Raw genomic sequence first — 22,817 nt, 5'->3', positions numbered from 1 at the left:
TAAATACCCACCAAGCTCTTCCCAGTCCTGACAGAGAACAGGATGTTATAGAAGTCTACTGTAAGCAGGGAAATTTCTTTGTATGCTCTTGTACATTCTCTTATTCCAAGCAAGTTTTGCACTCCATCGTATACAATATCTATTTTATAAGATAAATAGGAAATTGCTTCCTTCCCACAAATAAAATAAAAATTATTCATTAGATAGACATATTATATTCACTTAATCACTGAACAGGGCTGCTAATATAGCAGTTTGATAAGCATATTCATAACATACTACTTTGCACCCATTAATCACCCTTCGTTGTTATCTATGAAAACAGTGAAAATAAAAATACCCCAGTATCCAATGGAAAAAAGACAGTCTCTTCAGCAAATGGTGTTGGGAAAACTAGACGGTGATATGCAGAAGGATGAAACTGGACCACTTTCTTACACCGTACACAAAAATAAACTCAAAATGGTTGAAAGACCTAATGTGAGACAGGAAACCATCAAAATCCTACAGGAGAAAACAGGCTGCAATCTCTCTGACCTTGGCCACAGCCAGCTTCTTATTAGACATGTCTCCAGAGGCAAGGGAAATAAAAGCAAAAATGAACTATTTGGACCTCATCAAGATAAAAAGCTCTGCACAGCAAAGGAAACTACCAATAAAACTAAAAGGCAACTGATGGAATGGGAAAAGATATTTGCAAATGATATATCAGATAAAGGGTTAGTATCCAAAATCTATAAAGAACTTAACCAAACTCAACACCCAAAAAACAAATAATCAGTGAATAAATGGGTAGAGGACATGAAAAGACACTTTTCCAAAGACATCCAGATAGCTAATAGACACATGAAAAGATGATCAACATCACTCATCATCAGGGAAATACAAATCAAAACCACAGTGAGATACCACCTCACCATTGTCAGAATGGCTAAAATCAGTAACTCAGGAAACAACAGATGTTGGTGAGGATATGGAGAAAGGGGAACTCTTTTGCACTGCTGGTGGGAATGCAAACTGGTGCAGCCACTCTGGAAAAGAGTACGGAGATTCCTGAAAAAAATTAAAAACAGAACTATCCTACGACCCAGCAATTGCACTACTAGGTATTTATCCAAAGGATACAAAAATGCTGATTCAAAGCAGCACATTCATCCCAATGTTTATAGCAGCACTATCAACAATAGCCAAATTATGGAAAGAGCCCAAATGGCCATCGACTGATGAATGGATGAATAAGATGTGGTGTGTGTGTGTGTGTGTGTGTGTGTGTATATATATATGTGCGTACATGTATATGTATATATGTATATATATATGTATATATACACGTATACACACACACATATATATATATACATACACAATAGAATACTATGATCAAGAAGAATGAAATCTTGCCATTTGTAACAATGTGGATGGAACTAGAGTGTATTATACTAAGCTAAATAAGACAGTCAGAGAAAGACAAATATCATACGATTTCATTCATATGTGGAATTTAAGAAACACAACAGATGAACATAGGGGAAGGGAAGGGAAAATAAAATAAAATCAGAGAGGAAGGCAAACCATAAAAGACTGTTAAATACGGAGAACAAAAGATTGAGGACTGCTGGAGGAATGTTGGGTGAGGGGATGGGTTAAATGGGTGATGGACACTCAGGAGGGCACTTGTTGGAATGAACACTAGGTGTTATATGCAACCGATGAATAACTGGGTTCTACTCCTGAAACCAATACTACACGGTATGAAAACTAACTTGAATTTAAGTAAATAAGTTAATTTTTTTAAGGTTTTGTTTTTTTTTTTTTTTTGAGAGAGAAAGACAGAGTGCAAGTAGGGGAGGGGCAGAGAGAAAGGAAGACATAGAATCTGAAGAATTTAAGTAAATAAGTTAAAAAAAATACCCCACATTAAAATCCGTTTCATTATTTAATGCTTATGCCTCTACGTGAAAAAGTATAGGCTTTTAAAGATGTTTAAGACAACATTTTAGGGGCACCTGGATGGCCCAGTTGGTTAAGCATCCGACTTTGGCTCAGGTCATGATCTCGTGGTTTGTGAGTTCAAGCCCCATGTCAGACTCTGTGCTGACAGCTCAGAGCCTGAAGTCTGTTTCAGATTCTGTGTCTTCCTCTCTCTCTCTGCCCCTTCCCCGCTTACACTCTTTCTCTCTCAAAAATAAATAAACATTTTAAAAAGACACCATTTTAACTTGAAGTAAGCAAATTACATCGCAAGTTACGTTACACTGAAAGTTAATCTTATCTCAAATCTCCATAATGTCCAAAATAACATGATATGATTTCATGCTACATTAAGTTTTATATGCTATTTAATAACTCTTTCCTGTTACAAAATACAGCTATTCTTGCTGCTTTCCATCATTTAAAAAATAAAAGCATAGGGGCACCTGGGTGGCTCAGTCAGTTATGCGTCAGACTTCAACTCAGGTCATGATCTCACCATTTGTGAGTTCAGGCCCCCACATCAGGCTCTCTGCTGTCAGCACAGAGCCTGCTTCAGTTCTTCTGTCTCCCTCTCTCTGCCCCTTCCTTGCTGGTAGAAGCATGTCCTCTCTCTCTCCCCCGCAAAAATAAACATTAAAAAAAAAAAAGCATGATATCTACCTTAAAAACAACTGCTTTTATTAAAACAATGTGGTATACATGGTTGCATTCAGAGAAATCAACTCAACGATTACAAAAAAAACCTTGTCTTTACTTTCTCGATTCCTACTTTAAGGATAAAAAGTAAATGCAATTTACAACTAAGATTCCTATAGTCACAAATTGTAGGGTTTTCTACCCATATTTGTAAAAAATTAAAAACAAAACAAAACCCTGCTATAGAAGGGGAAAAATCCAGAAAGTTAGCACAGGCAACCATCTGATCTAATGAGTCATCAGTCTCTCCTCCACACTGCAGAACACTGCAGTAGCAAATCACAACACTAGAGGGTCACTTCTGTTTCTTCCATTTTATAAAGTTCTCTCTAAATTGCTACTGATTGAAGCACTATACCTGGTAATTTCATCATTCCAGAAATACTGGGGGCTAGTGGGGGCAAGTATGAAGTGTTATGTAAGGGCTAAATACCAAGGTTCCATGACAATGTTATTTACATATAAAATCCTGAGACACATACTACTTAATTTTGTACACAGTTTACCTTCTTAGAGAAAGGCAAAATAAATCAGGTTGATAGTCTTAATGCTTGGTCAAAAAGTTACAGAATAAGTCATAACAAAGTAACAGTAATAAGCTAATAACATTAACATAACAATAGCATAATAGTAATAAGCTAATAACATTACTTTATATTTCTAGAGTACAGTGTTAAATCATTTTGTGAAACGCTTTCCTACTCATTCTACTTAATCAACCCACCTAGCATCTCCATTAGAAAGTCTTATGCAGCAGATGACTATGCATAACTAGATTTCCATTTGTATCTTGCCAATAAAACCCTAAATTGGTTCAAATTTTGATAAGCCCATGAAAGTAATTCCAGTTCCTTTGCGAATGACTGGTTGGAAATGAGTGTGTAATGATGTTTTCTCTAATAAGAGGTAAGGCCAAGTCTGTTGAAAAGCTTGTGGAAATGATTTCTTTGCTCTTTAAAAGATACAGGTCATGAGAAACATTTTTTGCTTGGGATGTGCTCACCTGCATGGGACATGAGCAAACTTGGGACCTTGTAGGGAGCCAACCTAAGCAGACAGGCCACCTTGCATCTGGGTCTTTGTTGCTTTTACTGGTCTACTAAATTAATCAACATTAGAAGAAAGAGTTTTAAGAATAAATATTTTCATGTGTTACACATATTTTGTATTGCTATTTAAAAAAAGAACAATGAATAGACCAAGGGTTAAGAATAAAGGCAAACATAAGGTCATTACTCACATAGTTTACAAAAATTACTGAGGTGGACAATGAGGAAATGTGCAGACAAAAGTGGGAACCAAAGAATAGAGAAGTACAAAAAAATTACTGGTGGCAAACTGGACTAATGGAATCAGGAAAAATTTATTTCTATTGGAATGAAACTTTTGGAGGACATGCACACATGCCTCTCTCCATTTATCAAACTAAAGGCATTCCTGACAAGGAATAGTAAAGATAAAAGCTAGGGTAGACACTTCAGTGGAAAACAGAATTCAAACTGTATCAGCTACGCTTTTGGTTTGTTCACAGGCCTGTCCATGAACAATTTTTATAGGATTTCTAGAAATAAACAATTAGATTCCTTTCACTTCAAATTTTTAATAAGTAAAACTGTACTATATTGAGTGTGATAGTTCAAAGTTTTAGCCAAAACAACCCCAAAATACTGGGGGTGCCTGAGTGGCTCATCAGTTAAGCACCAACTCTTGATTTCGGCTCAGGTCGTGATCTCACAAGTTTGTGAGATGGAGTCACGCATAGGGCTCTGTACTGACAGCATGAAACCTGCTTGGGATTCTCTTTCTCCCTCTCTCTCTCTGCACCCCATCCCCCCACCCTAATTCGTGCCTGCATGTGCACTCTCTCTCTCCCAAATAAACTTAAAAATTTTTTTTAAAAACACAAAATACTGTATTTACTGTATAAGTTGTATGGTATGAATTTATAGGCTAGAAGCCTATGATAAATGATAAGCCATAACATGAACATATTTGAGTATTCCTGCCTTCAAGGAGCATATTTATCATTTTCTTACCCTTCCCTCCAAACATCAAAGTGCCTTGCACAGCAGTAACTTGATAAAATGTCTGAAATTAAAAACAGATAATATCAACTACTATTCATTAAGCACATATTACACTCCAGGCATTATGTTAAAAAATGGGCACATCTCATTTAACACTTAACAACAGTCCTATGATGATGGTATTGTTTGCTTAGGAAATAGGTTTTGAGACTCAAACAACCCACTGAAGACAACAGTGCTATAAATCAGTGAAGCACAGATTTAGTCCGATTTTAACAAGTAGGCATTTCATAACAAATAATTCAAAAGACCTTATATTACCAACAGTTTTAATCTTCATTACCTCTCTTTTTATTATTTTTTAAAATGTTTATTTTTGAGAGAGAGTGCATGCAAGTAGGGGAGGGACAGAGAGAGAGGGAGAGAGAATCCCAAGCAGCCTCCACACTGTTAGTGCAGAGCGCAATGTGGGGCTTGAACCCACAAACCATGAGATCATGACCTGAGCAAAAATCAATAGCCAGATGCCCAACCGACTGAGCTGCCCAGGCACCCCTATTACCTCTCTTTTTAAAACCACGGGTGTCGGGGCACCTGGGTGGCGCAGTCAGTTAAGCGTCCGACTTCAGCCAGGTCACGATCTCGCGGTCCGTGAGTTCGAGCCCCGCGTCAGGCTCTGGGCTGATGGCTCAGAGCCTGGAGCCTGTTTCTGATTCTGTGTCTCCCTCTCTCTCTGCCCCTCACCCATTCATGCTCTGTCTCTCTCTGTCCCAAAAATAAATAAACGTTGAAAAAAAATAAATAAATAAAATAAAACCACGGGTGTCTATTTTCCATTAGTAACTGAGTCTATGTTAGAATTACAAAGGTTAATATTCTTGCAAAAGAAAAGAGATGAAAAAAAGATGACAGATCATTCAAAAGTTAAAGAGTAAGTAGTAGAACAACCAAGAATTGACTGCTCCTAAAATATCCATCTCCTAAAAAATTAATTTTTAAAGAACAGTGCATAATGCTGTATTTTATTAACACCTAGCTTCATAACACAAACCTAACTGGTTATAACAGCAGGGAAAAAAAGTAAATATTAATGAACTGCAAAGTAAATGGGCATATCTCAGAGGAAAATAAGCATCTTTGAAGCAAGTAAGAATATTAACAAAAACAGACTCAATTTTGCTACTGTTAAAAGCAGGGAATAGTAGTGGAAACTTGCTGGTTAATAGACTCATAAATTTGGAACAATGAAGCTACCTAACTAGTACCTGAGTGAGAAATTCCATCTTATTTTTCTTATTTCTTAAACTGGAGGTACAAAGCTCTAGTGAGGCTAATATTAACATCCCATTTGACTTTTTGTGAATTTTTAGAACATTTTCTTAATTTTAGGTTAAGAAGAAATGAGTCCAAGAAGAAAGTCCCTTAATTTATATCCTAACTTACCTAAGATGTAAACAGCCAAGAAGAGAGCCAAATGATATAAACAGTAAAGAAAAAACAGCCTTTAATACTTATACTTTTCTTTAAAATTTATTTTCAAAAGCAGTGTGCTTGCAATTTTTAAAGTATCCAAGGGAAAGTCTCATCACTTAAATATTACTGACTTATCTCCTCATAAACAATTTTGACAAAAATTGTAATCAATACTGTAATACATTTTCATATACTGTTATTCACAAGTATCATCTTAAACTGTATAATATTTTATTAAATGGATACCATAGCTTACCTAATAATTCTCCTTATTGGGTACCTAGATGGCTTCCCATTTTTTGCTATTTTTATTTTTTACACTTTGCTAGTACACTTTTATTGATTTTAAGTTATTGATTAGAGGAAGCCAAGGTAAGGCAACCAACTAAAAGTCCATAAAGATACTCTTTATGGTAATGTCACCTAAGAGCAATTCTCACACACATACACTCCTACCTAGAAGTATTACCGTATTCCATCTAAGATACCATCAATTGTAACATACTCTTTTATTACACTGCAGAAACTGCAGGACAGACATTAATTTCAGTTGCTAAAATGTCGGGGGGGGGGGGGGAGAAAGTATTTCCTAGAAACAACCATATATGGTATTAGAACTAAATACAGTGTAATAATATTTAGATAGGTCAGATTTGCCAACCCTCACTAGAATAAAGACTAAAAAACAGAAAAACAGATTTCTAAACTGATAAAATGATAGCCTTTGAGTTGCTACATATTTCAAGAGACTTTCATACTGTCTTGTTGACTCAATTTATGCACAAATTTTTTTAATCGTTTATTTATTTTGAGAGAGAGAGAGTGTGAGCAGGGGAAGGGCAGAGAGAGAGAGGGAGACAGAATCTGAAGCAGGCTCTAGGCTCTGAGCTGTCAACACAGAGCGTGACGCAGGGCAAGATCATGACCTGAGCCAATGTTGGACGCTTAACCGACTGAGCCACCCAGGTGCCCCAATACATGCACAATTAAAAATTATTACTAATAGTTTAGATCAGTGCAGATTTAAAGCAACAAAATATCAAATTATTACAGGGCTACACTCCAAGAATAAATAAAAGGTAGATAAAGAACGAGATGGTGAATTGATTAACGGTCATAAGGATGACCTATAACCAGGGTGCCTGGGCGGCTCAGTTGGTTGAACACTCGACTCTTGATTTCGGCTCAGGTCATGATCCCAGGGTTGTGGGACTGAGCCCTGCCTCGGGCTCCATGCTGAGTGTGGAGCTTGCTTGGGATTCTTTCTCTCTCTCTCTGTCTCTGCCCCTTCCCCATGCACATGCTCTCTCTCTCTCTCTCTCAAATTAAAAAAGAAAAAAAAAGAATGACCTACAACCATCAAACAAAGGCCACTTTGGGTTCATTATTTTCTAAAAAATATGGGAAGCAATTTGGCAACTGCAACAAGGTCCTTAAAAATGTTCAAACCCTTTGATTAAAAACTGAACTTCTCCGACTTAGGCCAGGTCACGATCTCGCGGTCCGTGAGTTCGAGCCCCGCGTCGGGCTCTGGGCTGATGGCTCAGAGCCTGGAGCCTGTTTCCGATTCTGTGTCTCCCTCTCTCTCTGCCCCTCCCCCGTTCATGCTCTGTCTCTCTCTGTCCCAAAAATAAATAACGTTGAAAAAAAAAATAAAAATAATAAAAATAAAAACTGAACTTCTGGGAATACATTTGATACATGGATAAGTATTTATTTCCATATGTATTTAATGCTGCGAAAGTGAAAAACTGGAACTATCTTTAAAATCTAACAACAAAAATGAAGCATTAGTTTATCTGAAATCCTACAGTCTTCCCCCAACCCCTAATGTATTTAATCATAATAATTAAATTTCTTGTGTTAAATAGTCTGCATGTCCAAGTTCACAGTATCAAGGACTGTCCTTAGCAAATTCTCTTCCAAGAGGATCCTTAACCTTCATGGTCTCTGAGCATTTTGGATAGGTTGTCTCACACAAACTGCAGATGAAGTGACTTTACCAATTAAAAAAAAATGTCAGCAGTCATGCAAGAGAATTGTCCCCTTCAAAAGTAGTCAACCTAGGAAGTTTGCAACCACTTTAAAAAAAAAACTACTGCTCAAAATACTTAGAAAATTCTCTTGACAACTGCCTACAATTACCATATCACTCTTCTAAATGTTAATTAATGAGACATTTTCTGGATTGCCTTGCCAAGAAAACATATCACCAACAGCCAAACTGGCCAACTAAAAACAATACATGTATTTAAGAACGATGTACATACAAGAGTCAGCACCAACAGTGTTGCAGTGAAAATGCTATTACATTTGTGTCATAAAATGATGTTTATGTATTCAGATGGATCCATCTTGTCATTTATTTCATGGATTTGAATAGAAGGGATAGAAGGTTCACAAACTGTGCAAAGGCACATTAACCCGGTGTTTATAAAAAGCATCACCATAAACAGGTTCACCTTCAACTCAGGAATTCACAAAATCTCTATAATGAAAATATGGCCCAGAGGATAAAGTGTGCACAGAAGGGAGAAGAATGCTGCCTAGTATAGGTGGAAAACATTTTCAACATGGATTTAAAGATACGACTTTAGTCAAAAGTTCACAGACATTTCCAATTCAGAGGGTAAGAAATCTGCATTTCTAGTGGCTTGCCTAGTATTCCATGATTAATAACAACCAGAGTTATTTAACTAAATTGTCTGTGGGAAGAGAAGGATTTAATTACAGATAGAGATTTTCAAAAGCATAGTTTGCTAAGGAATTAACTTCCTGGTATGTGCTCACAGCCTTCAATATCGCTCCTTTGTCATACTTGCTACCAGTATAATTAAAAATCTGTGAACAGAGCTGTTCAATATCTGTCTCCACTGCCAGTCTGTAAATACCAGGGAAACAGGGACCACACCTGCTTTGTTCGTTGAGTACCCCTAACTGCAAAGTAAAGCATCCTGACACATAGTAGGTAATTACTAAACATTGCTCAGTGACAATACTGGCAAAAGGTGTATGGGAAATAGGCAAGCTCATTCACTGAGTGAAAACTGATATAACTCCTTTGAAGTGCACTAAATACACATTCTGGCATAATGCCCAATGGCCAAGATCTAAAAAAACAGTATTTAGCTGAGGCCAAAGCTGAAACAAGATATCATCATCAAAGAATGACCTTCTAATATAAAAACTTATGCTATAAGTTAAAAATGTTATACTGTTAGCAGTTATTTTACTTAATATTATGAATGCTAGAACACCAAATCATTCTACAAAGAACAGATAAAATCTCCACTGTTCTGTCTGGTATTATTAAAATTCTATAAACAATTATCAGCTCAAAAAGGCTATATAACACAGACGTAAATGGACAACTGACTTTTGACAAAAATACAAAGGCAAATCAGTGGAGAAAGTATAGTTTTTTAATAAGTGGTAGTAGATTAAGTATCTATGCAAATGCAAAAAACAGGTACCTCAAGGGACACCTGGGTGGCCCAGTCAGTTAAGCGTCTGACTCGATTTCTGCTCAGGTCATGATCTCACTGTTTGTGGGTTTGAGCCCCACATCAGGCTCTTTGCTGACTGTGGGGTCTGCTTGGGATTCTCTGTTGCCTTCTCTTTCTGCCCCTCCACACTCACTATCTCAAAAATAAAATAAACATTAAAAAAATGTACTTCAAGCCATACCTTGTACCTTATTAAAAAAATAAGCTAAAAACAGATGGTAGACCTAAATGTAAAACGTTGCTTTGTGTTCTTGGACTAGGTAGATTCATTACACACAATACTGAAAACACAATCCATTAGAGAACAAATTGATAAACTGTAATTCATGGACATTAAAAACTTTTTTGTTCTTCATAACATTGTTAGAACAAAAAGCCAAGTTCCATATTGCGCGAAAATATTTGCAAAGCATAAATGTAATAAAGGACCTATCTAGAATATATCTTAAAACTCCCCAAAACTGGACTTAAAGAGCACAATTAAAAGATGGGCAAAGGGTTTGAACATATACTTCATCAAAAAAAAATATGGATGGTAAATAACTACATGAAAGACGCCTAACATCATTAGAAAGACAAATTAAAACGACAACAAAATGGCACTCTATACTTAATAGAATGGCTGAAATTAAAAAGACTTACCATAGGAAATGTTGGTAAAGACACAGAACTAGAACTATCATATACTGCTGTAATGTAAAACGATACAACCACTTTGGGAAAAAATTTGGCAGTTTCTTAAAAAGTTAAACATACGCACACACATGGTCCAGTCATTCTACTCGGTATTTACCCATAAGAAATGAAAGCTTATGGGGGCAACTGGCTGGCTCAGTTGGTAGAACATGTGATTCTGATCTTGGGGTTGTTAAGTTTGAGCCCCATCTTGGGTGTAGAAATTACTTAAAAAAAAATACAATCTTCAAAAAAATACTTAAAGGGGCACCTGGATGTCTCAGTTGGTTAAGTGTCCAACCCACAATTTCAGCTCAGGTCATGCTCTCACAGTTTGTGGGTTTGAGCTCTGTGTAGGGCTCTGCTGACAGTGTGGAGCCTGCTTGGGATTCTGTCTCTCCCTCTCTCTGCGCTTCCCCCACTCACTCACATGTTCTCTCTCTCTCTTTCTCTCTCTCAAAATTTTAAGTGTCTTTGGATCACATTAAAGAATTTGAGTCAGTCAGCCTGCTTTTTCAACTAATAATAATTTTTTCCCTTTTTTGAAACAAATGAAATGCAGAACATTGAGCAGACGTATATTGTGTTTAAAACAATTCATGGGGGTGCCTGGGTGGCTCAGTTGGTTAAGCATCCAACTTTGGCTCAGGTCATGATCTCATCGTTCATGGGTTTGAGCCCCACATTGGGCTCTGTGCTGACAGCTCAGAGGCTGGAGCCTGCTTTGGATTCTCTCTCTGCCTTTCCCCCACTCATGCTCTGTCTCTCTTGCTTTAAAATAAATAAACATTAAAAAATTTTAAAAAAATCTGCGGATGATGTAACTGCTGACTAAAGCCCCCCACTGCCTAATTCTGCAAAACCTAAGACTAGGGCTTGCAGATTACTGAAAACCCATTTTTCACAAGAAAATATATAATTATTTGTACATTTAACTATCACACTCTCAATGGTCTTAATAATTGGCAATCTGATTCCCTATTTAACTATTTGAAAGCACTTCCATAATTATTAACAATCATAGCATTTTACTTTTAATAATGTACATTGATGATTGCAGCATTTTGCTCTTTCAATGATATGCATTCAAACTATAATTTATAGCATTTCAATGTATAAATCACATAAGCAGCATTTCAATTTATATCCAGAATACTTACCATTATTTGAACGTAACAGGAAGTCCAAAGGTCATACCTTGTTCCCATACTGACATTGTTACATTGATTACACATGATAGGTTACCTATGCTATCACAAGATGGTAGATCACTCATAATTCAGGGATGCTAAATGTAAAGGCCTTTAGCTATTCAGCTTCCCAAAGACTCAAGCTAAATGATTTGGCAGATTTCAGCACAATACCGAAGACAAATGTGAACTTCTGTGCATTGCTAAATTGGAGAGTAATTTGGCCATACACACCAAAACTTGAAATGTACATATCCTTTGACCCAGCTCTTCCATTTCTAGAAATTATGTGTACAAAGTATTCAATTAACAAAATATTTATTATAGCACTGTTTCTTACAACAAAAGATTGGAAATGTCCACTAAAATAGAGACTACATAACTTGTGGTAGGATAAGAGGCTATAATACTCAGTAGTATCAAGATAGAATCTCTGGAAAGAGACTCCCTGGGTTAAAATCCTGAGTCCTATTACTTACGAGCTGTGTGACACTGTTGGGCATTTAACTACCCCATCCCTAATTTGCTTCATTTGTTAAATGGGGGAAATGTAACAACCATCACATAAGGTTGTTGTGAGGTTTCTATGAATTAATATAACTCAAATGTTATATTTGATCAGTAATAAGTAATATAACTCAAATGTTATATTTGATCAGTAATAAGCTCTCAATAAATGTTACAGATGATGATGACGACACATTAGTACAATTTAAAAGAATGACGCAGGTTTACCTGAATGAATGTGGAAAGATCCCCAAGATACCCCTGTTAAGTAAAAAACGTAAGGTCCAGAATAATATGTATTCGTGAACAAATACATGTAGAAAAGAATAAGGACTAGGAGAAAAGAAGAAAACACACATATATATAAATACATAATTTTTACTCATTTGTACGTGTTCTATCCATTCAACTTGATTAAAAATATTGTTGGATGATTCAGTGAGTGCTAAAACAATTAAGCCAAGTAATAAAACTACACTGTATATACTTAACTGAGCAAAGAGTACAGTAACTAAATAATAACGACAAATATTTATATAAATCTTACTATGTGCCAATAGGCCTAATCACTTTTCTTATATTACTTTGATCTTCACAACACTTAATGAAGTAAATACTCTTATTATCTTTATTTTAAAGCTGAGAAAAATGCAGAAAGATAAAAGTAACTTCCCCAAAGTCACACTGTTTGGAAGCAGCAGAGCCAGGATGTGACCCAGTCTGTCTTCAGTACTTAGGTCCTTAACCTCCTTGCTATATTGCCTCTCAATACTACTTGAAAATTACTTTTTATTTACATATATCCCAATTCTTTTCAAAAAGAATTTGTACAGTTTGCAATAAAGAACATATATACAATCAAGTTAATAATATTGGTAACAAAAAGAGGAAAACAAAAAGTATCAACCTAAGAAACAAATACAGATGCTTTATACATGCAAGGAATCCAACTCTAAAGCAGCTGCCATGTTCTATCACAGCCTGAATGATTTAAGTTCAGCCTCTTAAAAGGACTGAAATAAAGTAATAAATAATTGTAAATACTTTTAATTTTGCCTCTTTAAAGACATTCTTATTTGAGGGGCGCCTGGCTGGCTCAGTGGGTAGAGCATGTGACTCTTGATCTCAGGGTCATGAGTTCAAGCCCCACAATGGCAGTGAAGCTTACTTTAAAAAAAAAAAAGAGAAGAAAAAAGACATTCTTATTTGAAGCTTTCCTAAGGAGAATTACTCTTGTACCTAGGGTTTTGTTTTGTTTTGTTTTTATTAACTAAAACAAAATGTTTATTTGCAACCCGATCTGTTAATGCCTATGATTTTCCTACACATTTTTAATGACAATTTCTTACTGGATACCCAATGGTTATCACATATACAAAATTAAGGAGAATTTATGGTGTTATCAGGATAAATAACACACTTCCATCTCAGACATCACACTAATTAAGGCAAAAAATATTTCAGACATTTGCCATTTCTGGTCAAGTGGTATTTCCCCCTTATTGATTCCTTCTTTGACCTATCAGAACTTTTATTTTTTAAAATGTTAATAGTTTTGGGGTGCCTGGGTGGCTCAGTAAGTTAACTGTCCGACTTCAGCTCAGGTCGTGATCTCGTGGTTCATGAGTTTGAGCCCCACATTGGGCTCGGTGCTGACAGCTCAGAGCCTTAAGCCTGCTTCAGATTCTGTGTCTCCCTCTCTCTCTCTGCTCCTCCCCAGCTTTTGCTCTGTCTCTGTCTCAAAAATAAATAAAAACATTAAAAAAATAAAACGTTAATAGTTTTTTTTCTAATAACAAACACTACATATTTGTTGTAAAAATAAAAACACATAATATAGGAAACTGTAAGGAAAAAAGTAAAAATCACCTGAAATGCCCATCCAACCACTCTGAGATGGCTGCTAAACATTCTGGTGACTATCCGTTCCTGCAATTCATCTTGTAGACACACAAACAGGTAGTTTTACATACATATGTTATCGTGGATACCCTTTTTTCTTTCCTTCTTTTTTCTTTTGCTTATTTCCTCCCTCCAATGTTAACAACTGTGCAAGCGTATACAAAACTCAAAGTGTTTTTCAACTGTTCTATAAAAATGGGATCTCATTATATACATTTCTCTAACTTTGCCTTTGTTACTTAAGATACATGATGGAGATCCTTTCAACTCATCAGTATAGATTTAACTCCCATTTTTTAATAACTGCAAAAATATTCCATGATATGCCTGTGCCATGATTTATACAACAATACCCTATTGACACGCATTCCCTTTGTTCCCAGGCTTTTGCTACTACAAAACATTGCTGCAATCAACACTCACCTAAATGCATGCTTGGTCACTGGTATTTCTTTTTATTCTTTTTTTTATTTTTGAGAGAGAGGGAGGACCAAGGATTGGAAGTGGACTCTGCACTGACAGCAGTGGGCCTGATGAGGGGCTCGAATTCATAAACCATTAGATCATGACCTGAGCTGAAGTTGGATGTTCAACCAAGTGAGCCACCCAAGCACCCCTGGTGTTTTTCTTTTGTTTTTTGTTTTTTTTTTTAGTTTTTTTTTAATGTTTACTTATTTTTGAGAGAGAGAGAGAGAGAGTGTGAGCAGGGTGAGGGGTAGCGAGAGGGAGACACGGAATCTGAAGTAGCCTCCAGGCTCTGAGCTGTCAGCACAGAGCCCGACGCGGGGGGCTCGAACCCATGAGCCATGAGATCATTACCTCAGCTGAAGTCGGATGCTCAACCGACTGAGCCACCCAGGCACACCTGGTGTTTTTATTTCTAAGGAAAAGATTCCATGGAGTGGGAATGTTGAATGGAAGAACATATATTTTCAATATTAACAGATATTGCCCTAATTATTTACTAAAAAAACTTGTAACAATTCACATCTCCACTAGCATCTTATGAGAAAATCCTTTACCGCAGAATCCTACGAGCAGTAGGTTTACCACATAATTTTTGCTAGTCATAAAATAATATTTCATTGTTAGCATATCAATTACTAGTGAAGTTATACATTTTCTTTTAAGTATGCTGAATGTTTGGATTTCTCTTCTATGAAGTTCTGGTCATATGCTTACCCATGTTTCTATCGTGTGGACTTTTACTTAACATGCAATAGGTCTCATAAGTGTTAACTCTTTATCTGTTACACTCTGTATTTGTTATTTCAAACATTTTTTTTTTCAATTCGCCTTTTGTCCTTTATCTTCGCCACTTAAAACTACCACATCTAGACTATATGTATAAAGAAAATTCAATAGATTAATATTTTAAATATTTTATTGTTTACACTTAAGCTTTTAATCCCTCCAAAATTGTTTTGTGTGGGTATGCTGCAAAGCAGCAGCTCAATTTTATTTTCTTCTAGACAGACAAGTTATATCAGTTATATTTCTTATATATGCACCATTTTCTCCCAGTGGGTTGAAATATCACTTTGTCAGATATTAAATTGCTTTATATGCTAGGATTTACTTCTGCTTTTAAAATTTTGTTGTGCTTATATAAGCCTAAAAATATGTCTGGACCCATAAAATTAAATAACTTATTCAGTTATCTGGATAAGTTGAAACATTTTCATTTAAGATATTCAGAGAATTAAGAAGAAATCATTATTTAAATGTCTTAATTCTCTATATCAAATTAAAAAGGAAATGCTAGTGCCCAAAGCAATAACTATTCATTGCAGAAATTCAAGTATACAAAAGGTAAAGTAATAAATTCTAAATCTTTCTTTAATCTCCTAATCCAGAGATAATCACTTATTTTGATGCATTTTCTTCCAACTTTTCGAAAACAATAGGTATATACAATTACTAGTACATAGTTCTTTTTTTAATCATGCTGTTTCTTGAATTTTATGAATATTTTCCAATTAGTCTTCTCTATTTTACTTAAAAAAAAATTTTTTTTTAACGTTTATTTATTTTTGAGACAGAAACAGAGCATGAACAGGGGAGGGGCAGAGAGAGAGGGAGACACAGAATCCGAAACAGGCTCCAGGCTCTGAGCTGTCAGCACAGAGCCCGATGCAGGGCTCGAACTCACGGACCGTGAGATCATGACCTGAGCCGAAGTCGGACGCTCAACCGACCAAGCCACCCAGGCGCCCCTCTATTTTACTTTAAAAAAACACTCCATTGGGGTGCCTGGGTGGCTTAGTCAGGTTGAGTGCCTGACTCTTGATTTTGGCTCAGGTCATGATCCCAGGGTTGTGGGTGCTCAAGCCCCACACAGGCTCTGTGCTGAGTGTGGAGACTGCTTGGGATTCTCTCTCTCTTTCTCTCTCTCACTCTCTCCCCTCCCCCTGCTCTCTCTTTCAAATAAAAAAGATAAAAAAATAATAAAATAACACTCCTATTTAAAAAATTTAACTAAGAAATAACTAAAACAAAACATAAAGTCTGGTTGCTTTTCAGTGTTCAGACATATCTGGAGCTCTTCTGCATCATACCATTTATTTTCAATAAAATATGCTTACTTAATTTTCAGAAAAGAAAGAAAACATGACATGTTGTAGGTACAATTTTTAAAAAGGTTTATCACCGGAACAATAGCTTTTTTAAGTTTATTTGTTTATTTATTTATTTTGAGAGAGACAGTGCAAGTGAAGGAGGGGTGGGGGGGGGGGGGGGGGACAGAGAATCCCAAGCAGGTTCCGCACTGTCAGCATGGAGCCTGACATGGGGCTTGAACTCACGAACTGTGAGATCATGACCTGAGCCGAAACCAGGAGCCAAGATACTTAAGTGAGCCACCCAAATGCCCCAAAAGAACAATAGTTTTTATAGATAACATTAAGATTCAAAACTGAAAATTTTACTGTTAGAAGCTAGTTATATTGATACCAATAAAAACCAACAACAAAAATCACAGGTTAAATCTGAAAATACCTATGAATACCAATTTTTAAAAATAGTCTAATGACGGTTGTGAAACTTATTAACTACAGATAACTACAAATATAAAAAGGAGTTTCAAATAAATTAATCATTAATTTCACTCACAGTAGTTAATTTTAAAAATGGCTTTGATAGTTTCAAGTAAAAAGAAGAATCTATACTGTGAAAATATACATTCATTCCAGCTACCTTTATAAATACAAACTCACAAAAAATATATATGTATTTATTTACACTATATATAATATGTATGCACTACATACATAAAAGAATACACTTATACAAACCAGAGTCACTTCCATTTCACAACAGGAAAAAACAGAACTGTAAAACTTTAAAAGTTTCTACAAAAAGAAATTAAATGGAAAACACTGACAACTTATTTCACCAAATACAGAAGTTGACATTAAAGAAAATTGAATAGTCTCTTAATAAAATCTTTCCTTAGAACAAATGAGTAATAATTTTTCAGGATTAAGATGAAACATAAACTCATGATAACTATACTTCAATTATTATTTAATTTACTGATATTTTTTTCCAATACAAAGCCACTAATCTTTGTGAATCATCAATGTAGAAGGGAGAATATTTTACTTCAGTTCATGTCTCCATTATATTCTCTATATACCTGTCTACTTCATCTGAGGATAAAAATAAGATATAAAAACATGTAAACTAAAAGGCAAAATTTTTAAACATAAACATAATCTCAAAGTCCCTGCTCTATAGCTCTGTACAAAAAAATTTTTTTTTTTAATTTGAGAGAAAGAGAGAGAGAGCAAGAATGCAAGCTGGGGAGGGAGGCAGAGGAAGAGAAAGAGGGAATCTTAAGCAGGCTCCATGCTCAGCGCACAGCCCGATAAGGGGTTGGATCCCACAACTCCAGGATCATGACCTAAGCAGAAATCGAGTCGGACGCTCAACCAACTGAGCCATGCAGGCACCCCATTAGCTCCATACAATTTTGACATATTTCTATAACACACTGTAGGACTAAAAATTTAGAAACAGAAGAACTACTTCCTTAAATTGATTCCAATATTAATAAACATAAGCTTTGGAAAATCTCTAAAGATATTAAGTCACTGCAGTTGCCAAAATAATGGGACTTATGTTGATATTTCTCAGCTTCTATTGATAAATCTGTTTTAGAATGTTTGCTGTAAGTACATTTTTCTTGGTCCTCTATTTTTTGGTAATAGCATCATTTCAAATTCTACTTGTTTCTCCACCCCCAAACCTGTTCCTGAATTTATAGGATGTCTTAAGTCTCCTTTAAAAATTCAAAATATAAAACCAAGCCAGACATGAGTAGAGTTAACAAAAATTTACAAAGTATGTACTAGGCTTCCTGCATTCATGATCTAATTTAATGGCACTTATGAGATAAATGTAAGAAAATTTAAGTTTAAGCGTTCCTGGATGGCTCAGTCGGTTAAGCGTCCAACCCTTGATTTCAGTTCAGAGCATGATCTCACTGTTTGTGGGTTCGAGCTCCTCATCGGGCTCTGTGCTGGCAGTGTGGAGCTTGCTTGGGATTCTGTCTCCCTCTACCTCCCTCTCTCAGAGTAAATAAATAAACTTAAAAAGAATATACATCTATAGAACACTTTAGCTTAAATTAAGTAAATTGTCCAAGGTCACACAGCCTAAAGTAGTGGTAGGGTCAGAACATGCACCCAGGTCTATATGATTGGGAAACCTATTCTCATAAAGCCTACATTATATTGCTTTACATTTAAATACCACTTAGTTTTTAAAATACTTTCACATAGGGGCGCCTGGGTGGCGCAGTCGGTTGAGCGTCCGACTTCAGCCAGGTCACGATCTCGCGGTCCGTGAGTTCGAGCCCCGCGTCGGGCTCTGGGCTGATGGCTCGGAGCCTGGAGCCTGTTTCCGATTCTGTGTCTCCCTCTCTCTCTGCCCCTCCCCCGTTCATGCTCTGTTTCTCTCTCTGTCCCAAAAATAAATAAAACGTTGAAAAAAAAAAATAAAATAAAATACTTTCACATAGATTATCTAGGATTTATGTCACTTGAACTCACAATACCTGTGAGAGGAGAATTCCTAAGTATCAAATTCTAAGCCCCTACTCCCAACTTTATTTAAAAAAAACATGTAACTAAAGTGGTAGGGCTGAATGATGATCTTCTGATTTTAACTCTAGTGCTATAACACTTGTAGCCTAACAGAAAGCCATATTTTTAAGTACAACTCACTGTTCTTCCCTTCCTTTTCATACTTGGATGATAACCATACTTATTAGTAACCATATGCTGTGAAAATAAGTTGGTCAGTGCATTAATAAAACCTATCTGGTTTATCTCCATTCCTCTGACCATGATTTAGATGGTTATTATTACCAATTTATATTTGAAAACTAATACCTAGTGCACAACCTTAGAAAGAGCTATGATTTGCAACAGGTTTAAAAAGTTTAATCTTCCCGTTCAATTGTCACTCATTCAATAAACAATTTACTAAGGACCCATCGGGTACTTCAGCATCCTGGTTCTGAAGACACAACTGTAGAGACACTATCCTTGAACTCTTAGGAGCTTTATGGTTTACTAAAGAAAAGCCCAGACAACAGTAATTAAATACAATGTGCTAAAAGTGAAAACAGAATAGAAAATATTGTGTAATAGTCTATAGGACCAAATGTCTAGTTCTGCCAATAGGGGGAGAAAACACATTCTTGGTGGTGGTGATAATCTATAAAGGCAGTGAAATATAAGAAAGACTTTAGAGTAAGCACACAAGCAGTGTCAGGGACCTTAACACAGAAGCTCTTGTGGGTCATTTACTGTTGGACTACAGCACAATTCCCTAATGAATGTTAAGGTTTCTCCACGTAATACTCATAAACTGATAAAGCTAGTTTCAGAAATGCCTTCCTAGCTTCAAATCACTTGTTTGTTTCTGTGTGAATTATGCATAATGTTAAAGCTCTTTTTCACATTCAACTTGAGGAGCAATTTAGTCACCAATTCCTGCTTCCAATTTCATTAGTGGTCTAAGCTACTGCTTTCATAGTTCCCTAAAATTGGGGAAATTGTGCGGTAAAATTGCAGACTCATTCACAACCTCTTTCATATTGACATTTTCTCCTCTAGTACTCAATGCTCTTTAGCTGGTTTTCTCTTTCCTACTTTGGTCTCACCCAGACAGGACTGGTTTGGACTTCTAGGGCTCTTAAAAAAATGTGTCCTATTTGGTGGAATGTCACCTGGCCAATGAAGCAACACTGCTTATGTTTTTCTCTCCTCTAGAGATCAGGGAACTTCACTCTGGAGCAAATTAATGGATGGAACTATATTTATATTCGTAGCAGGCATGGCTACATAAACACACCAATAGATTAGGAAAATAGCACCAAATGCTGAAACTGTAAATCAGAATAGTGGTCTTCTTTATTACTTAGGGAAAGCAAAAAACATTTTTAAAGTTAAGTTTTCTAGCAAGAAGCATCCATAGATCAGTTTTTCGATTTTGAAATTACTATAAAAATATTTTGTTAAATTAATATTATGCTAGAATTTTTAACCTTTTGTTTACTTTAACAAAATCAGTTTATTGAAGAGAATTTGGATGATATAAAAAACCAAAACCAGTCACATCTACTACTCAAAAACAGGTTCCATCTTTCTCACTTTTCAGCTTGTTAATGGATTCTTCCATTACACTGACTAGAAAATTACAAGGTTTAATAGAGAATATGACTTTTCAGATTTTAAAAAAGTGTAATTTAAATTTTAAAAACCAAATCTGTCATTTTTGTAAGGACTTTCAATTTAAAAGAACCAGAAGATTTCCTGAGTTTGAGGTGTAAATAAAAGAGTTTAACCCCAAACTGAAAAACACTCTTCCCTAAATCACACTGTTTGGGGTCAAAACACTGGTTACTACATTACATATGAAATGGGATTACATTGGGTTGGGCAAAAACCTAAGCAAAATAGTTTCTGTATTTTCACAAAACACTATTCATCAAAATCTGAAGAAGTCCCTTGGAGTTATACAATAGGGAAAGCTAAGAAGGAATACAAGTGCTACTTAATATAAATTTACTACTGGTCAAGGAATTGATTGGGGGTGGTGATTAAGTAGGATTTGAGGGAGAAATGGCAAAAAAAAAATGTCAGAGGTTGAAAATATGAAGTAAACAATATCTCGACTTAACCTCCCTACCTTTAAGTTTCAGGTCAAATACATTTGGTTTAATTATATTTCCAACCCATCAGTTTCTTAAGAATTACTTCCCGTTCGGGGAAACCTAGTCACTTTCCCATTCGCTAGTCTGGGTCTCCTGTAGAGCAAGAAGCCGCAACACAATCATCTTTCAACACCTCGCCATTCAATTGAGACTGTCGCATTACCAACACCTCCTGTTTTGAAGGTAGTATATCTTTATTCTTTCAACTGTTTTCTCCCTTCCTGCACCATAACATCAGAGAAGAGAAAGGTAAAAGGCCCTTCCAGGCCCAACCAAAGTACGTGAACATCTACAAAACGCCTCTCGCAGGGATGTCAGATAAAAAACTCAGAATGACTGAGAAAGCACATTCGGAAGAAAGCTTTACAGTGACTCCGCAGTGAGGGCCACATCAGTGACATTCTCTCCCAAGCCTGTCTCATCGGATACGCCTCTGCCTCCAGGGTTTTTCCTACCTCCCCGGCTCCCCAGCCAGCGGCTGAAGATACAGAGTAGGGCCTCTGCCAAAGAATGGGCTTTCGGAAACAGGACCTGAAGACTACTGCAGACCCTGAGAAATGGCTGAACCAAAACCACTACAGTAAGCCCCTGACTCCCAAGTAGGGAACCATAATGGCCGCACTCATCCCCAACCCCAGGAAAGGTGGACATCTCACTCCTAGGTTGCGGGGGCGACCACAGTAGGGGAAGCGAGGGTCAGGAGAACTGGAGAAAAGAGCTCCCAGTCAGTGCAGGATGACAGCGCGGAGGAAGCCCCGGACAACTAAGGCCTCCGTTCACACTTTCCCTTCTCTTCCTCTTCCCACCCCTTGTCCTATCCCCACCAGTCACCGATTATCGGTCGCCGCTCACCTGCCCGGGCGCGAGGTGCAGAAGCAGTACCGATCACGGAGCAGAGGCTCTGTCACTGCGGGAGGGGAAATCTTCAGCTGCAGAGAGGGGCGGACCTAGACAGTCACGTGACCTCGAGCTCCGCCCCGCCGTCCCAGGCGGGCGTGATGCATTTTGGGGGCTTATATTTTTGCGGATGGTTGGAACATTAATGTTCTTGCGATTAGAGGAAAAAACACACAAAAAATCACAAAGACTACGTCGTAAACTGTAATGTGGCAGGCGTGCGTGAAACAGGTTAAAGTGCATTGCTAAGGAAGTGACGTTTATGCTACCATCTAGGGACCGGAAATAGCGATAGCGTTGTCCCACAGTGGCTGGCCGGTGAAATCCCAGGTTTAATCCCAGGTGATCACATGACCTCAAAATTTGGATCGTGCTGGACGGAGGCCAAATTATCCGGCCGATTGTTAATTACGCTAGTCTTAAAAACATCTCATTAGTTTGAGTCTACCCCAGATTTCTTTACATTTAGAAGGACAATCTTTATAAAATCTTACTAGGAGACAGTGTTTGAAGGTCATTCTAGAGACTACCCACTGGAAGAACGGGGTCGAGAAAGGTAGATCTGGTTAAAGTGAGAGAAGAGAGGGAGGGGTGGAAAAATCCGGATTTTACCGCCAGGGCCTACCGGGCAAGCCCCACTAGTAGTGTCGTAAGGGATGGGAGGAGAAAGATGACGCCAGAAGCCACAGCCCAGTAGGAAAATGGAGGTCGTGAAGTAGAGGGGGAAGGGTGCACGGAGAACAGC

General features: G+C 36.9%; 1 protein-coding gene across 3 annotated transcripts in view; it reads right to left on the bottom strand.

Annotated features, from left to right (window-relative positions):
* Window positions 1–22,779, bottom strand: part of ATP6V1A (ATPase H+ transporting V1 subunit A) — a 64,185-nt gene extending 41,406 nt beyond the window's left edge. The window contains exons 1-3 of one of the 3 annotated variants that reach the window (XM_045502087.1): window positions 22,028–22,445; window positions 4,707–4,758; window positions 3,674–3,769 (exon numbers count right to left, since the gene is read on the bottom strand). The gene's annotated coding sequence lies outside the window, so the exon portion shown is untranslated. Of the gene's footprint in view, window positions 1–3,673; window positions 3,770–4,706; window positions 4,759–22,027 lie in introns of all 3 variants that reach the window. The other 2 variants (XM_045502088.1, XM_045502086.1) reach the window with 2 other exon arrangements.
* Window positions 22,780–22,817: the final 38 nt, after the last annotated feature.

The sequence above is a fragment of the Leopardus geoffroyi genome, chromosome C2 (genome assembly GCF_018350155.1).
Source record: "Leopardus geoffroyi isolate Oge1 chromosome C2, O.geoffroyi_Oge1_pat1.0, whole genome shotgun sequence".
In the NCBI taxonomy this organism is placed as follows: domain Eukaryota; kingdom Metazoa; phylum Chordata; class Mammalia; order Carnivora; family Felidae; genus Leopardus; species Leopardus geoffroyi.
The sequence above is the reverse complement of the archived record's forward strand: the minus strand, read 5'-3'. Positions and strand labels throughout refer to the sequence as shown.